Source organism: Eptesicus fuscus, chromosome 7 (assembly GCF_027574615.1).
Source record: "Eptesicus fuscus isolate TK198812 chromosome 7, DD_ASM_mEF_20220401, whole genome shotgun sequence".
Classification (NCBI taxonomy): Eukaryota; Metazoa; Chordata; class Mammalia; order Chiroptera; family Vespertilionidae; genus Eptesicus; species Eptesicus fuscus.
Window position 1 is genome coordinate 83,522,812 of NC_072479.1, and position 18,814 is coordinate 83,541,625.

Here is an 18,814-nt window from a genome sequence, read left to right on the forward strand (position 1 = left end):
ATATGATTGTCTAATCACTATGCTGTACATCTGAAACCAGTAGAAAACAATATTGAAAGTAAACTGCCATTGAAAAATAAAAAATGATTTTACCATCTTATACTAGTAGGTGATACAGTTATGAGTATAACTGATGGTGTTTACTGTGGCAGGAATCCGATATTTAGAATTCCAAAATCCTTCCGAATGTAAACCCAAAGATCCTGGGGTAGGAGGAGGACATGCACCAGACTCGGGGCCAAAAATGCAGCCGCAGGAGCCTTAGGTCATGTCAAGGAGTTTGAATTTTATCCTAAGAAAAATGACAAGTCAATGGCTTTGAGCAGGAACATGGTATCTTCATGTGTAAGAAGGAAAATTCTGTCTTCAATGTGGAAAATGGGTTGGAAGTAGATGGGACAAGAGGCAGGGAGGCCAATCACAGGATTCTAAGTAAAAGATGATGGAGGCCTCCATTCGGATCATGGCGTGGGGATGGGGAGAAGTGGACAGTTTGGAGAGAGAAATAGGATCAACAGGACCTGGTGAGCAGCAGTGAGTGAGATAAGGGAGCAGGGGTCAAAGTGCCCAGGATGGGGCTGCCACTCTCTGAGTAGGAAGCACAGGCGAGAAGCAGGTTGACTGGGGAACCGTGTCCACAGTGGTTATGTAGGCCTGTGGTTCATCTGAGTGACGCTATCTTGTGGGCAGCTGGAAGTATGTCTGCTGCTAAAAAGAGAAACCTAATAAAGATATATGGGTGACATCAGCAATACACAGACACTGCATGAATTATGGACCCTGTATGGAGTAAAGAGAGAAGAGAGCTGAGGGAAGAATCGGGAGGAACCCCAATTGTTAGAGGGGAACTGAGGAAAAGAGCCTGCCAATGATCTAAAAGAAACAACCAGTGGTATAGGAGGAAATCAGAACATTAAAAAGGAAGAGGTGCCCAGCGAGTGTTAAACTCCATCATGAGGTGCCAGGAAGCAAGTCCTCAATGATCTCCAGTTTATCTCCACTGCCACCATCCTAGGACACGTCACCATCTCTCTTCCCTGGACTCCTGCAGCGGCCTCCTGACTGCTCGCCACATCTCCACTCTCATCTCCCTTCGCTCCATTTTCTACCCAATATCCAGAGGGATCTTTGCTTAAAAACTCACTTTGCCCTCAGACTAAAAGACAAACTCCATTTTATGACCTGCCAGGCCTGTGAGCTTTGGCCCCTGACCACCTCTCCAATTCCTGTCTTTCAAATCTCTCCCTTACTATCCTCCAGCCGCAGTGAGCTTGTACTTCCTTGAGCGCACTTAGCTCTTTTGGCCTTTTCACTAGCTGTTAAGTTTGCCTGAAACCCTTTTTACTTCCTTTGTGAATGGCAAGGTCTTCTCATCCTACAGGTCCTAACTTTACCTCCTTCTCCTCCAAGAGACTTTTCATGACCCCTGATCTAAAGTGGGTCCCCCTTAGAGTTCTCTGTTATAGCATTACTTTTTTATGTCATAACGCAAACCACCCTTTGTAATTTTTGGACTTATTTCTTTCCTTTTTTTCTGTGCCTCACACTGATTATGTTTGATAAGAATGAGCCCCATACCTGCTTTCTTCTTCATTATACCCCTAGCACCCAGCTCGGGGTCATATATCATTTAGGAATGAATTAAACTGTAACAGGAAACTGAACCAACAGTAGCTTAACCTACTAAGGTTTTATTTTCTTGCATAGCAAGAAATCTAGAGGTAGATTTAGTGGCTACATGATTACATCTCTGCACTTGCCTTCTTCTTTCCCTCATGGCTGCAGGATGGCTGGTGCAGCTCCTGCCATCTCATCCATGTTCATTCAAGTCAGGGAAAAGGGGAGAGGAGGAAAAGCTGTACCAGTTGCATCTGTCTCATTTTTTGAAGAAACAAAAGAGTTCCCAGAAGTTCCCCCAGAAGATTTCCATTTACCTCTAATGTTCTAGAACTGACACTGCAGTGGAGATGGGAAAGTGTATGTGTTTGGTTTTCCAGCCACTCCAGTGGGGAGCAGCAAAGGTGAATGATATTCAGAATGGCTGTAGGGCAGTTAATCTACAGTGATTTCTGCAATGGGACCGTGAGTAGGTATGTACACCTTGAGTCAAGAGTTTGGAAGGTGAGAATTGGGGGACAGCTGGAGAGACTGACTGAGGCCGGATTGCACAGAATCTTAAAGGTTTTAGTTCTACATTCTAACTTCTGAGCCAATGCAAATGGATCAGGAGCACCGAATACTCTCTCTTCCCAGTGTCTTCTGCTCCCCCCATCTCTCCTCTCTCCCTCTATGAAAATCCAAAACAGCCCAGCCAGTGGATTGAGCATCGTCCTATGCATAAGAGGTTACTGATTTGTTCAATTCCCTGTCAGGGCACATGCTGGGTTGCAGGCTAGATCCCCAGAAGGGAGCATGTAGGAGGCAGCCTATCAATGTTTCTCTCTCTCATGGATGTTTCTATCTCTATCTCTCTCCCTTTCCCTTCCTCTCTCTCTAAAATCAATTTTAAAAATTTAAAAAAGAAAGGAAGGAAGGAAGGAAGGAAGGAAGGAAGGAAGGAAGGAAGGAAGGAAGGAAGGAAGGAAGGAAAATCCAAAACAGTGGAACATTCTCAAGGTGAAAAAGGAAGTGGTTGTCAGTCCCCTCCCCCACAGTGAGGACATAGGATTGACTGGATAGTGTGGATATAGTGATTAAGAAAAAAGAGGGGCCTTGCTGAAACCAGTTTGGCTCAGTGGGTGGAGCGTCGGCCTGCGGACTGAAGGGTCCCAGGTTCGATTCCAGTCAAGGGCATGTACCTTGGTTGTGGGTACATCCCCAGTAGGGGGTGTACAGGAGGCAGCTGATCGATGTTTCTCTCTCATCATCGATGTTTCTAACTCTCTATCCCTCTCTCTTCCTCTCTGTAAAAAATCAATAAAATATATTAAAAAAAAAAAAAAAAAGAAAAAAGAGGGGCCTTGCTGAAACCAGTTTGGCTCAGTGGATAGAGCGTTGGCCTGCAGACTGAAAGGTCCCAGGTTCGATTCCAGTCAAGGGCACGTACCTTGGTTGCGGGCACATCCCCAGTAAGGGGGTGTGCAGGAGGCAGCTGATCGATGTTTCTCTCTCATCGATGTTTCTAGCTCTCCATCTCTCTCCCTTCCTCTCTGTAAAAAATCAATAAAATATATTTTTTTAAAAAAGAAAGAAAAAAGAGGGGCCCTAGCCAGTTTGGCTCAATGGATAGAGTGTTGGCCCACAGACGGAAGGGTCCCAGGTTTGATTCTAGTCAAGGACACATACCTCAGTTGCAGGCTTGAGCATGTGTAGGAGGCAACCATTTGATGTGTCTCTCTCACATTGATGTTTCTCTCTGTCTCTCCCCCTCCCTTCCACCCTCTAAAAACCAATGGAAAAATATCCTTTGGTAGGATTTTAAAAGAAGAAAGAAAGGAAAAAGAGGGACAGGAGCTAAGGAAATAAGTTGTTTATCCTCATTCTGGATTCAACAATGAAAAACAGAACCACAGAGACCAGGTTTGCTAATTGCCAATCGATGGACCAGTAAAGCAATCTCTCTCCCTTACTCCAACCCATTCTTTTGTCAATAGCTTTCCCAAAATAAATGTTGATAAAAAGACCACCCTGTGGTCCCATCTCACTCCTCCTCTCCCCAGAGTCTGGAGTAGAGCATATGGCCCGCTGTTTAGATTGTTGTATAATTAAGTTGGAAAACAATCAGCAGTAGAGTACAGATATCAACAAATATCCAGACTAGGTTCTGGGGTTACTGCTCAGGATGACGGGCTTAATGCTGCAGCCTCTCCGGAACTGCTTACATAAGGATGCTCCGCCTTCTGCCCGAAGCCATCTTCCAGTGACATTAATCCCCTTGTACATTTTGTAAGCAACACCCAGTAGACTGTTGTCCTGCATGCAGCGCAGCACAATACCACATTGTCCTGCGCCTGTGAGTGTTTAAGGGCCACCAGGTGATTGTGTGTATAAACACTGTGGAACCCTTGGCTGAGCTCAGGGAGTTGGTCACCACTTGTTTAAGGAAGACCTCCCTCATTTACATTTGGCTTCTCCACTCCTGAGTAATGGCACTTTGATCTTTGAGCACAGTAATTAAAGCTTCACAGCATGCCACATTGATGGGTATTTATTTGGTTGAATGCCATGGATTTTGCCTTAGAATCTGTTATTCTTGACTAGTTCTAGTGTGTGTGTTTTTTCTTTAGAAATATTTTGTTTCTATAGCAACCATCATTCTAGGAATTTGGGGAAACACCCAAGCAATATCCAGAAATGCAGAATCAAGAATCAATTCATGTCAAGTGGGAATTCCAGAGCCGACTGAAGGTGTGGTAGGAATTGATGTGGGCTGTGTAGACCTACCTCATAATCAAACTTCAGGTAGAACATGAATTAAGTTTTCCCTGGCAATGAATTAATTAGACTTTCATCAAAAACTCATTTTATGAGCGGGCTCAAATCCCAGCCTCTTCTCTTATCATGCTTCATCCTCCCTCCTGGGTTCCTTTTCCTCTAGTATCACGAGAATAAATGCTTGTTCCCCTAAGGCACTCCTCACCTCCCCACTCCAAGCCTTTGCTCACACTGCTCACACACCTTGAATCCCCTCATGCCTGCCTGTCCATCCTCTACCCATCCCTCGAGTCCCACCCCCAGAGTCTTTGAATTCTTCCCTGATCCCTCCAGTCACACCCCACTTCCTCTTTGTTTTACGGTCCCCACATCACCCCTAGAGGATAAAGATATGTGCACAGTAGATGCTCAGTCTTATTAATGTAGATTAGTTTTAAAACTTACTAATTTAAAAAATAAGAGATATTGATAGCTCACATTTATTTTTTTAAATATATTTTTATTGATTTTTTACAGAGAGGAAGAGAGAGGGATAGAGAGTTAGAAACATCGATCAGCTGCCTCTTGCACACCCCCTACTGGGGATGTGCCCGCAACCAAGGTACATGCCCCTGTCCGGAATTGAACCTGGGACCCTTGAGTCCACAGGCCGACGCTCTATCCACTGAGCCAAACCAGTTTCGGCTGATAGCTCACATTTATTGAGCATTCACCCTGTCCCAGGCACTATGCAAACTCATTCCATGAACTGCCTTATTTATTTGATACAATAACCCTAACAGGTAGTCACAGGCACTGTATTCTCTACCCCATTTACAGATTAACTGGGGCAGCTCAGCAGGTTCATTAACATGCTCCAGGCTACACAGATGGTACATGACAAAGCCAGAATTTGAACTCAGACAGTTTAACTCCAGAACCAAATACTACTAAACACTCAGTTCAGTGTCTGGTTTCCTTGTCTGGCAAGAAAGGAAATGAGGCAGAATGTGACTCTACAAGTGAGTACACTGGGTGGATGCTCCCTCCTCCCTGTAGAAGTTATTTTGAGGCTCAGCCAAGGTGGCAGTGATATAATCCTATATCCCTAGGGTGTATGCTGCAGAAATAGCACAGCTACCCAACAGCCACCTACATGCCACCTGTTAGATCCGCAGCCCTGTCTATCTTTTCTCCCTTTCCCTCTCTAGTTTAAAATTCAGCTAAAAGAAGGTCTTATGCCACCAATAAAAACACAGGACCATTTCCCCTCCTTAAATAAAATAATGTTTATGAAAAATGTTTAAATATATAATGTGTGCTTGTAATCATGTTGTCTCTGCTCTCATTTTAGAGCCCTTTCTATGGGCTAACAGATTGTGGGTGTTCGCCCTGTGTTTTATGAGTGGGGGGACCTAAGCTAGAAGCAGAGCCCAGTGGAGGCTCAACCATTTGAGGAATCAAGAGGAACTTTCAGCACTTGGATGTCTCCTCAAGGGCTTCATGAAGGAAGTGGAGCTCAGGGAACTGATTTCATTCCTAGAAGAGGCTCGATGGCCATTAGAGAACTCCATCCTTTCATTCCATTCACTCTATTCATCCACATTTACTTCCTCTGAAATGGATCTCCATTCGCAAAATTCAGCAGGTGCATTTTTTGTCTTTATCAGGTTAGTTGGCTTCTCTGACTCCTCTGTACCCCTTGACACTAAGACCGCTTCTTCTTTCTCCTTTGTGTTCCTCCTTTGGCACCTGTGACCTGTCATTCTCCAGGTGCACCTACTTCCAACTATTCCCCTACTTCCTTCATAGTCTTCTCTCTCTATGCCCAGCCCTTAAATGTTGGTGTTCTCTGGGGGACATACTCTATCCTCTATCATATCACATCACTCTCCCAAGATGAGCCCATCAAGGACGATGCAGATTATGCCCATAAGTTCTGTGACATCCAGGTCCTGGTGACTCCCAAGGATTCTTTTCCAGCCCACCTCTCTTCCTGACTTCATTTTTTTCTACATACCATCTCCTTTCAAAATGTGACCTTCAGGCATGCAGAATTAAGAAATGGGTCCATTGCTAAGACATACACTGAATAGTCCCTCCCTTAGTGACACAAACAAATAACTAAAGCTTTGAAATTATCATTCATGAGGGCTCATAAGGAATTGATAAGATTCATTCTCTTTTTTTTTGGGGGGGGGTCTCTTTCCAGTAGAAAAGGAGGTGAAAGTATTAATTTATTCTTCAAGTTACACATAACTCAGAATACATAGATTTCGATGACTTGTCAGCATATCTCCCCAATTAAATGTGATTTTCTCAAGTGCTGATATTTAGTATTATGGATTTTCCCACTCTCAGTTCCCAGCAGAATACTAGTTCACAACCAAAAAAAAAGCTCAGTGTATGATTGTGGGAGGAAATAAATGAATGAATGTGTTTCCCAGTTCATGCAACTGCTGAAACCTCACTGGGAAATGAGGATGAAGAGGGCTAGCCTGTCTGCCTGTGTGCCACACAGCTTGGCACGTGTCTAGGAGGCCAACAGGAACCTGGCACATAAAGAAAAGTAGAAAAAGACAGAAGTACGTCTGTAAGTCCCACATGTTATGACCCACTTGGCATAGTCAGGCAAGTAATTCACAGATATCTCAGACTTGACATGTCCAACACTGAATTCTTACTTCAGACTCTTCCATCCCCCAAAATATTTTTCTCCCTCAATCTTCCTCGTCTCTCTAAATAGCACCACCATTCACCTACTTGCTCAAGGCAAAACTCTGGAAATCATCTTAAGGAGAGACAGAGTTTCCCTGTTTCCTGGATGGTCCTCCCCTGTGCAGCTATCATCTGAGATCAGAATGTTTCTCTTGCCAATGAGACCATTCACCCCACCTTGGACAGCCCTCCTGTGAAATTGATCAGTTGGCCAGTTCTTTTCTGTCTCCTCCCAACTTCTCTTACTTAAAATGAAGGGGTGGGTGGGGCAGAGAGGGATCCTCCCAGAGCACAGGCCCACAGTGCCTCCAGCCATGCCTGGCCAAGAGTGAGAGTTTAGAAGACCACAGGCATTTTGCTACCCTCTGTGTCTTTCTTCCCTGTTAACCCTGGTTTGCCTGTGCTTGGCCCCACTCTCCAACTTAACACATTCTTGGATTTCATCTCATCATTCATTCATTTCATAAATATTCATCGAGCCCCTATAATATGCCAGGCATTGTTCTGGGGATTAGATTTACCAGTGAACAAAACAGACAAAGACCCATTCTTGTAGAATAGGGGATATAGATAGTACACAATAGGCATAATAAATTGTTTATTACTTTGTGTTTTCAAAAGTAATAAATGCTATGGCAGAATTAAAAAGCAGAGCAGGATAAGAAAATAGACAGGGTTCAAGAGTATGGGGTGGAGACTGTGGTGTGAAATTTTTACTAGTGTGGTCAGGGAAGACCGCATAGAGAACAAAGATTTGAAAGGAGTGAGTGAGTTAGCCATGTGGGTATCTGGGGAGAAAATATTATAGGCAGAGAAACAGCCAGTGCAAAGGCCCCAAGACAAGGTGAGCCTATGTGATTGAGTGACAAGTCAGAGAGGCTGAAGTTGGGTGAGCACAAAAGGAGATCAGAGAGGTAATGGGAAGGGCCAGGTCATTTAAGTCCTTTGAGGCCACTTTCAAGACTTGGACTTTTCCTCTATATAAAGTGGAGACACCCATTACAGGATTAGAAGCAGAGAAGTGACATAATTAAACCCAGCTTTTCAAAGGATCCCTCTGGCAACTATATTGATTGTACACTGTAAGAGCTTCAGGTTGGGATTGGGATAGGAGGACAAGCAGACAGCCAGTTCGTAGGAGTCTACTGCAGCAATGCAATCAAGAGATGACAGTTACAGGACCCAGGTGGTGACATTACAGTGGTGAGAAGTGATCAGAGTCTGTATACGAGTATGTATTTTCAAGGTAGAACCAACAGGATTTCCTGTTAGACTGTATTCCGGGTGAATGAAAAAGTCAAGATGACTCCAGGATTTTTTAGTTGAGCAACTGAAGGATGAATTTGCTATAAACTGAGATATGGACAGCTCCTTGTGGAGCAGGTTTGGAGGTATCATGAACCTAGTTCCCTTCATTCTTCTTCTCCCAACCACCTGCAAGACAGAGATTCCACTTCCAAAGTGTTTTGAATCTTACTGGCTCTGTCCATCACCTTTTGGTGTACCAGATGACACTCCAACCAACTGAGCTACACCAGCCTGGGCCATAATGTCTTTTAATCATTCTTCAGTATAAACATTAAATTCACTTATTCTCTTCTTTGTTCACCAAGTTCAATTCAATTTTTGACTGAGTTTTGAAATGCAAATAGATCGTTTATTCAAATGTCTTTCTTTACAGTTTCAGCTTTTCCTCTAAAAAGTAATGATTGTGACTGAGAGAAAAGTGAGTTATAATAATATCTCTAATGTTATTTTATTCAAACTGACTTTATAATGTTCCCTTCTATGTGTTATAATAATATTGGGAACATACAGCAGCAAAAATTATTACATTTATTGGAAAAATGTAAAGACTTTGGAATGAACATCCTTTCAATGGAATGCCGGTGCCGCTGGGGTTATCTGATCCTATATGGATGTGTGCCTTTGGCTTTGACTAGGCTTTTTAGAACTCCATAGAAATAGATGTTAACCTGTAGAACACTCACAGCAATCCTAATAATTCTTACATGTAAATATGTATATAAATTCTGAAGGTTCAGTTGAACAGCTGGAACAAGAGGATCCATTTCCCAGAGGGCATTTCCATTGCCATGTCCAGTGCTTTGGCGAGGATGGCTGAAAGGCTGGGCTCCGCTGGTGCTGTTGACTGAAGTACCTACGTGTGTGTGGTCTCTTGTGTGGCTCAGGATTCTCAGAGCATGACAGCTGTGTCTCAGGAGATAGCATCTGGAGACCAAGTATCCCAAAGGAGCAAGGCAAAAGCTGTGAGGCTTGTTTTGACCTAGTCTCAGGACTCATGCATCATCACTTCCACAACAGTTTACGGTTTATAAGAGAGTCACTGAAGCCAGCCAAGATTCAAGTCTAGGGGAATTCGACCCCTGATGGGAGGAATCTCAGATAATCACAGCCATTTTTAAAAACTTCCACTTCTTTTGGAATCGTTGAATGTGTTTGACATGTTAAAATATATCACAGTTTTCTCCCAAAATTGTAGTTAAGAATGCCCAAGAATTATCTAAGTATGCACTTTTATTACCCATATATCATGTCCAAAAATATTTGCCAAATGAGAGTCTTTTCCAAATCAAGAAATCGAATTTTATGTATCGTGCTTAGCTTAATACTTTACCTTATAACAACCAGCAATTCCACCATGAATACTAAGTGGATATAGTCAGCTCCAACATCTGAACAAAATATTTCTAAAAGTTGTGCTCACTGACATCTCATCTGATTTCAATAAATCCATGAGGTTCAACTAAAATTTATTTAGGTGCCAAAGCTTCGTGATGAATAAACCATGGTTGTTAGTCATTTTGAACAATTTTTAATAACTGCCATATTTTCTGGTCATATTTGTCATCCAAGCTTATAATCCCTTTATAAATTTTTCCAGTTTTGTTGTCCAAGCTTGTAATCCCTTTACAATTAAATAATATTGAATCAACAACAATGCACTTTTCCAACTTGGAGATCATACCTAATCCAATTGTGAATAAAATTAAATTTAAACATACAAAAAATCTTCTGTAAAAACTATATCACTCACATCTGATCTAACTGCAGATATTGACAACTGATAGCATCAGTGCTTTCATTAAGTTGAATCACAAAATCTATATCAGATTGTAACTGTGTTAAAACATCGCTTTTCAAATAAGTCACAGGTATGTAATGTACAGCACAGAAAAAATAGGCAATATTATCATAATAACTTTGTATGGTGGCAGATAGTTACTAGACTTACTGTGGTGATCACATCATAAGGAATATAAATGTCAGATCACTATGTTGTACACCTGAAACTAATGTAATATTGCATGTTAACTATACTGTCATAAAATGGCTTTCCTATATTCTGTAGTTGTACAGATTTGATAAGATATTATGGTACTAGTATAAGGTGAGCAGACAGTCCCGATTTTTAACAATTTGTCCCGTGTCCCGCAGCGTTTTAAAAAAGTCCCGATTTTTGGAAAGAATGCACAACAAGCTAGGGAACTGCGGGAGAAGGGGAAGGGAATAGACGGTTTTCAGCGGCCATGTGGCTATTTAGCCAGGATATGAGTTTTATATTATTTTTGTTAATTTTATAATGTTAAACTTTAATAATAACAAATAATTGTTGAGAACTGATTATCGAGAACTGCTTATCAAAGTTCGCATTGTTGATCAGTTGTTAGAATTCGACCACCATTGTTTGGACTTAATGAACAATGGCATTTTTTGGGATTGGCAACAACGAAAACATTTTGTAACTGTCTCTCAGACGATACACATCGTACTGCGTGCTAGTAAGCTAGTTACACAAATCAGCTATTCAGATAATTTAGGTAAGTAATTTATTTATTTATTTCATAAATATATAAATTTTCTTGAATTTAGCAGACAGTACTCGTATTATTTATATTTTATAGTGGCGGCAAAAAGTCTAGTGCCGGCCTTGAAAGTGACACTTATGACTTACGTTACGGCAAATTCAGAGGAAAAATAATACAAGTTAGTACTGTTATTATTTAGAAAGAAATATAGGATTAAAATAATTTTTAAAATATAGTTACTTTATAACAATCAAATTAATTTAATTTATAAACTAACAATAAAATATGTTCATGTAATTATGTACCTACTTACTGTGTTTTTAAGCAATATGTATATAATAATTTATGATATAATTTTAAATTATTTTTTTTAGATTTTTAACATAATGAGTAAGAAAAGAGGATGCAAATTCAACGATGATCTAAGAAGTGAATTTCCTTTTATTAAAAAAAACAAAAGCGATTACAATATAGACCAAATTTTTAATCAAGAACCCCCCCCCGCCCCGCCCGGGCCGAAACCGGTTTGGCTCAGTGGATAGAGCGTCGGCCTGCAGACTCAAGGGTCCCAGGTTCGATTCCCGGTCAAGGGCATGTACCTTGGTTGCGGGCACATCCCCAGTGGGAGGTGTGCAAGAGGCAGCTGATCGATGTTTCTCTCTCATCGATGTTTCTAACTCTCTATCCCTCTCTCTTCCTCTCTGTAAAAAATCAATAAAATATATTTAAAAAAAAAGACACACTCACCCCCACCCAGTCAATGGTGTCCCGCTTTACCAATGTTAAAATCTGGTCACCTTATACTAGTATATTAAGAGATATATTAAATTTGTCAGCTGATTCATCATTGTATCATCAATATCATATGTATTGTTCCATTCATCCTGGAAGAATAATTTTTAACAGCTGTGTGACCCATTTTTGTTTTGCCACCTAATACACTACTAAATTATTATAAAGCTTTTTTATTAATAGTAGATGACAACTTTCTTTGGAAACATGTGAGGGACTTACTGATAGGATACCATGTTGTTTCTCCAGGTGTGTTTTTCATTTTGAAGATTTTAAGTTTTCATTTATAAAATTTTCATTATAAATTATACTAGAGGCCCAGTGCATGAAATTCGTGCAGGGGGGGGGGCGGGGGGGCGGGGGGGATCCCCTCAGCCCAGCCTGCACTCTCTCCAATCCGGGACTGCTGGCTCCTAACTGCTCACCTGCCTGCCTGCTTGATCACCCCTAACTGCCCATCCGCCAGCCTAGTCTCCCCTTACTGCCTCCCTGGTGGCCTGGTCATCCCCAACTGCCCCCCTCTGCCGGCCTGGTCACCGTAACTGCCCCCCCTGCCAGCCTGGTTGCCCACAACTACCCCCTGCCAGCCTGGTCATCCCCAACTGCCCCCCCTGCCAGCCTGGTCACGCCTCACTGCCCCCCTCTGCTGGCCTGGTCACCCCTCACTTCCCCCCTTGCTGGCCTGGTTACACCACACAGCCTGCTGTTCAGTTGTTTGGTCATCCCTCACTAACCCCCTAACAGCCTTGTCATCCCTCACTGCCCCCCTCTAACGACCTGGTTGCCCTTCACTGCCCCCCCTGCCATCCTGGTTGCCCCACACAGCCTGCTGCTCATTTGGTTGTACCTCACTAACCCCCCTGCTGACCTGGTCACCCCACGCAGCCTGCTGCTCAGTCATTTGGTCACCCCTCACTAACCCTCCTGCTGGCCTTGTCACCCCACTCAGCCTGTTCAGTTGTCCATTCGGTTGTTTCAGTTGTGACGGCCCCTGGCTCTTTATATATATGGATGCTGTCTGTCATTTTATTAAGCTTTGCATATTTTAGTAAGTCACATTTAAATAATATTTATTATAAGGGTCTTTTCCTTTTTATAATGCAGCCCAAATAAAATCAAAATTTTTATTAGTTAACATTTTTCTCACTATTGTTGTATTTACACTTCCAGATTCAACAATTGACCTTGAACATGCCTCTATACTTTTCACACCATCTGCTTTCCTCTAATAATGATAAAACAACCCAATATAAGAACAATGTATACTACTTCACTCAAAATATTATAATAGTCACAAACTGGAAAAAAAATATTAGAAAACTTTCTTTCCAAAAAATATCCTGAACATTCATAAATGACACCCAGTCTTGACGATTTGCTGATCCAGATAAAACACTGAGGTTCTTTGCAACCAACTGCACATTACATAATATACAATTCAATGGAACAATGTTTACATCCTGATATAATATTGATCAAATTAACCACCATATATCAGAAAATTGAATTAATGCCCATGCCAGCTACCTAATTTGCAGGGCCCAGTGCAAATGAAAATGTGACACCCTGGCTAGACATGCTTATGTTAATCCATTTTTCCAAGGGCCCACTACCCAACCCATGATGGACAGGTGACCCCAGAGGGAATGTGGCAGCATCCATGAGGCAGAGGCAGAAAGGGGAGATGGGGTAACTCAGGGCACCAAAGGGTAGCATGGAGTGGATGCCAAGAAATTGTGTCAGGGAGGCTGGGAGGCACTGGAGGCAGGATCACACATGGGCCAAGGCTCTCAGCCCCTGCACATGCTCCACTGTCCCATCTGACTCCACTTACAAAACACAAACTCAGAGATAAAATTATTAAGAATTTCAAGATGATGACCACAGAGCATTAGACTCCAAGCACAGGATCCTTCTGAGTGGGGGGCCCTGAACAGCTGCACTGGTCACACCCCCACAAAGCCAGCCTTGGAAATGACTGTGAACAAAAAAGCAAATGATGTGTTCCTGGCCAGTACACCCCATTTCACACGGCCAGGCTGCACATGGCCAGTCATGACAGCTGCAGGATTTGTCGCAGAATGAAGAATATCTGATGCACTCTCTCTCATAATCTATTCTTTTCTGGGTTTGTTTGTTTTGTTTTTGGGTGGGGTTTTTTCTTGTTTTTTGTTTTTTGGTATTGAACTCTATCTTTTTATTTTTCAACTAGTGCACAAAATTTGTGCACATTAAAAGGGAATTAATTAGAGAAAATATTTTAATATTGCTATTTGCCCTTTCTCTATAATAGAAGTGTCAGAGATGAAAGAAAATTAGTAAAATGTATATGAAAATCTTCCTCCTGTCAGGGTCTGGGGCACGTCACGGGAACCAAAGTCAAGTCCCCGCCCACCCACGTGTGCCTCGAAATCGCGTGAGACCCAGACACGGCCGGCCCCACCCCCGTCAAGCCTTGCCAGGTGGGGGGTGCGGCCTGAAGTCACCCGGCCCAGGCCAGGGGGTGCAGCCTGAGGTCCCCTGTCAAGCCCCACGGGCGGGAGGGCACAGCCTCAGGTCCCCTGGCCCAGCGCCGGGGCGGGGTGCACAGTCTGAGTTCCCCTGGCCCAGGCCAGGACGGGGGGCATGCCTTGAGGTCCCCTGTCAAGCCCCACAGGCAGGAGGCACAGCCTGAGGTCCCCTGGCCCGGCGCTGGGGCGAGGGGCACGGCCTGAGGTCCCCCAGCCTGGTGCCGGGGCGGCGGGCGCAGCCTGAGGTTCCCTGTCAAGCCCCACCAGGCAGGGGCGCAGCCTCAGGTCCCCTGCCCCGGCCCAGCGCCACGCAGCCTCAGGTCTCTGCTGATTGCTCATTAAGGCTCGTTACAGGAACTCGGCCTCCTCTGTGGGCACAGCCATCTTGTGTTACAGAATTCCTGCCTCCGCTGTGGGCACAGCCATCTTGTTACAGTGTGATGGTCAATTTGCATATTCCTCTTTATTAGATAGTATTAACCGTTGACATACAACATTATATTAGTTTCAGGTGTACAACATAGTGATTATACATTTATATAACTTATGAAGTGAGCACCCCAATAAGTCTAGTACCCATCTGACACCATACATAGTTATTGCAATATTAGAGGCCCAATGCATGAAATTTATGCAAGGGGCTTGGCCCTCGCATCCACGGAGGCTTGCCTCAGCCCTCACAGCCCCGGCTTCGTCCAGAAGGAAGTCCGGAAGGTCATTCGGCTGTTCAGTCTAATTAGCATATTACACTTTTATTATTATAGATTATTAAGTATATTCCCTACTCTGAACTTTACATACTGTAACTATTTTTTTCCAATTACAGTTTACTTTCAACATTATTTTGTATTAAAAAGAGAATATTATTTTGTATTCATTTCAGGTATACAGCACAGTGGTTCTTTTTTTCTTTCTTTATAATTATGACCCACGTGTCCTCCTGAGGTATTCCTCCTGGCAGCAAGAATGTGACCAGGTAACAAATATAAAGAAAGAAAGAAAAAAAAACACAACAATGTGACCAGCAACCCTGGCTGCTCCTCTACCTTTCCACATGTTTGCTACATTGCTTCATTTCTCTGGCCCTCTGCTTCCTTATTATTTAATTCCTCATGTAATAAAGTTGGCTTTCTTATTATGAATTATTAATGAAAGGGTTAGGACGGGTGACCTCTAACATTTCCTTCAGCTCTGTTTCTGGGAGAAGGAAACAACACAAATAGGTGTTTGACAAAAGGCATTTGACCTCTTGACTGTTTCATCTCCATTTTTAATGGACTCGTGGTAATCGATACACTTTGATTCATCAAAGCCATATCTGAACTGTTTGGTGTGATGTTGTTGCCACACAAAAGCCAAAAGAAATGAGGTGTGCGTGATGTGGAGGTGTGTAGGCAAAAGGAGGCCTCGTTTCCTTAAGGCCGAGCAGCACCGGGTTAATTCTAGCACCCCAGGTGTTTAAGTAACAATAATTAGTACCTAAGACACGTTCTTTTATCTCAGGTATTCAAAGGCCTTTGTGTCATTAACCCATTAATCCCCCTGCCTCAAGCACTCAGGTCAGGAGGAATCTCCTCAGAAGACAGGCTGGCCAGAACATCACAACAGGGAGGAATGGCTGACTAACTAGAGGGGCTGGGAGGAGGGAAAAGGTCACCAAAATAATTCTCTTGGAAGCATTAAGTGGGAAATCCTCTCTTGGCCTACTGACTACTATTTAACCACTCACTAGGCTTTTTAAGTGAATTTGCATGGATGTCACATTTCATGATCTAGAAAATCCCTTTATCCTTTAATGTAAACTTTGGATTAGCCTTTACAGCTTCAGTCTGACCACAATTATTCCTAAAGCAAGTAAAGGGGAGGACTTGCCTCCCTAGAATATTCTTCTCTCAAAGGGAAAGAAAAAAAAAAAAAAAAAATGGCTTTTTAAAGTTAAGCCATCTCTAAAATAGAACCACCCCACTTCAGAGCGACTTTGGGGTCAGTTAAGGTCCTGACTTATTTAAGGTGGGTTTCATTAAAAAGCATCTGTTGGAAAAGCACACTGATGAAAAGTACCTTCACAAGGCCTGGGATGCTATCATGAGGATCCTTCAATTAAACAATCTGTCCACCACGTAGGAGGTACTCCACTTGGGGCCAGGTGCTATGGGTGCATAAAATGTGGAACTTGACCCCTAAGCACCTATATATCTAATCAAGAGGATTCGGCTAATACAAATAAAATAAATTAATAAATGTAGTTACTATTTTTAATACATTTATTTTATTAATAAATTAATTAATGCAAATAAAAGAGGCAGAAAATATGGTTTCTTTCATTTTGAACAGCTAGACCCTATGTGCTTGCTTGTTGAGTTCACAGAGGGAGAGGACAAATGAGTGCTGGAGTGATCAGGAAGGCAGGAAAGTTCATAGAAGAGAGAGGATGAGCTAGATCTTTTTTTATTTATTTTTTATTTTTTTAATCCTCACCCGAGGATATTTTTCTATTGATTTTTAGGGAGAGTGGAAGAGAGACAGAAAGACAGAGAGAAATATCGATGTGGGAGAAACACATCGATTGGTTGCCTCCTGCACACGCCCTGATCAGGGCCCAGGCTGGGGAGGAGCCTGCAACTGAGGTACATGCCCTTGACTGGAATCAAACCACAGGCCCACACTCTACCCACTGAGCCAAACCGGCTAGGGCTGAGCTAGATTTTAAAGGTAGGAAAAGTATTTGGGTAGGAAACAGGATCAATGTGAATAAAGCACAAAGGGTAAGTAGGAATAAAGCAAAGGCAGTCCAGGTCAGGTACAACATCAAAGAGAAGGCAAGCAGATGGGAGCTTGCTTACTTGGGAGGCAGTGGGAAAACCAACCTGGATAAACCACAGGGCCAGGAGACCTGAAAGAAATATGGATGAGAAAGGTAGGGCCAGGTCACAGAGCAACTTGAAACCAGACTAACAGGTACTGATTTGGGGTCTTCAGACGTCTCTGTCAAACTACAAATATCCAGGAAAAGAACCAAGGAGTACATTGGGAGCAGGGGTGGAGGGTTGAGGAGGGGGCCCATAGCCAGTATAGGTGGGACACGGTAGTGTGTGTTCTACTGTATGTGACCACAAGAGAAAAGAAATATGATCTGCCAACATCAGCTGGTAACTTTCAGTTTTGGGTTCTATCTTGGGCCCTAGGAATGCCCAGTAGACTGAGAGCCAGAACAAATACATCTGATACAGGGTAAGGAGAAGAGGGAGAGAACTTAAGCCAAAGCCCACACTTGATGGACAGCCAAGACTTGAGCAAGGATTTCTAAAAGAGAGTAGCAGAGAAGACAAATTTCCCCCAATTCACAATTTTGCCAATGACTGGCCCTTTAAATGCACATACTCTCTTTCTGGCCCAGTAAAAGTTTTATTCCTTTGTTGAATGGATGCTCTTTGGATCTTACAATCAAAATCAAGATCTGAGGAAGACTCTGGAGACAGCTTTGCAGGAAGTAGGTCAGGAGAAGAATGAAGGGTCCTCATGTAAGACCAACTAAAGGCCTCTCTCAGCTTCCAGAACACATTGGAGTATCTGGGGAGCAAGCAGTCATTCCTAAGTTCACTCCCCCTTCAGGACCTCTCGAAGGCCAAGGTGCCTTGAGTGAGCAGTGGAGTGGAAAATAATTGTTATCACCAAAGAAGTCTCTGTAGAAAAGTTGCTGTGAAACTGGAATAGGTGTGTCTTTCTGACCTTCCGGGTTTTTTTATAGGCACTGCAGGAATCTGAGTGAGGGCCTCAGTCCTTCCGCCCATTTGGGGAGAGAATAAAGAAGCTGAGGTTGTCTCCTTCTTACTCATTGGCAGTTACAACCTCGCAGTCACCAGAGCCTCAGCTTCCAGCGTGGACACAGAGAAGGTAAGTCGGAATGAAGGGGCCATGCCTCAGCTATAAACCTGGGTCACTCCAGCCATCTGGCTTGGGAATAACTGAAGAGGAGGCGAGCTAGGAGTATTCGATTGCAAGGTACTTTTTTCCAAATGAATATGCGGAATTTTTTTCCTAGAAAACCTCTGTTAAGACATAGATTCTGGTGATAAACTACCCAAAAAGTTATTTAAAGACAGGGACCATGTTGTATCATTCTTTGACAAACAAATAGTAGATATTGAACAATAACATGATGCATTGAATTGACTTGAATTTAAAGAAGAAACAGTCATTAATATTACTAGGAAAAATCACCTGTCTGTCTCCTTCAAGCAGTGCATCAGTGTCTTAGTGATCCAATGATCTATTAATGTCAACAGCCCTTGTCCTGGAGCCTGATTTATCTGGAATCCTATAGATCATGCATATCTTGTCAAACACACCAATTTATGAAAAAGATTCTGCATTAACTTCAAAAATCCTTGTAACAGAGAAATTGTAACATAGAAATGGATGGATTATCTGGAAAGACTGTTCTGTTCTTCCCGGAAGGATAGAGCTAGGATAGTTTTGAGGGTTTGATAGTTTGGGGGCTATTTCATTTAATACGTCTTTATTTTAGACTGAGAGACATTATAGTGACATGCATATACCCAACATGGATTCTTGTGGGTAGATGTAAAGTCATAAGTTTGTCTCATCTTT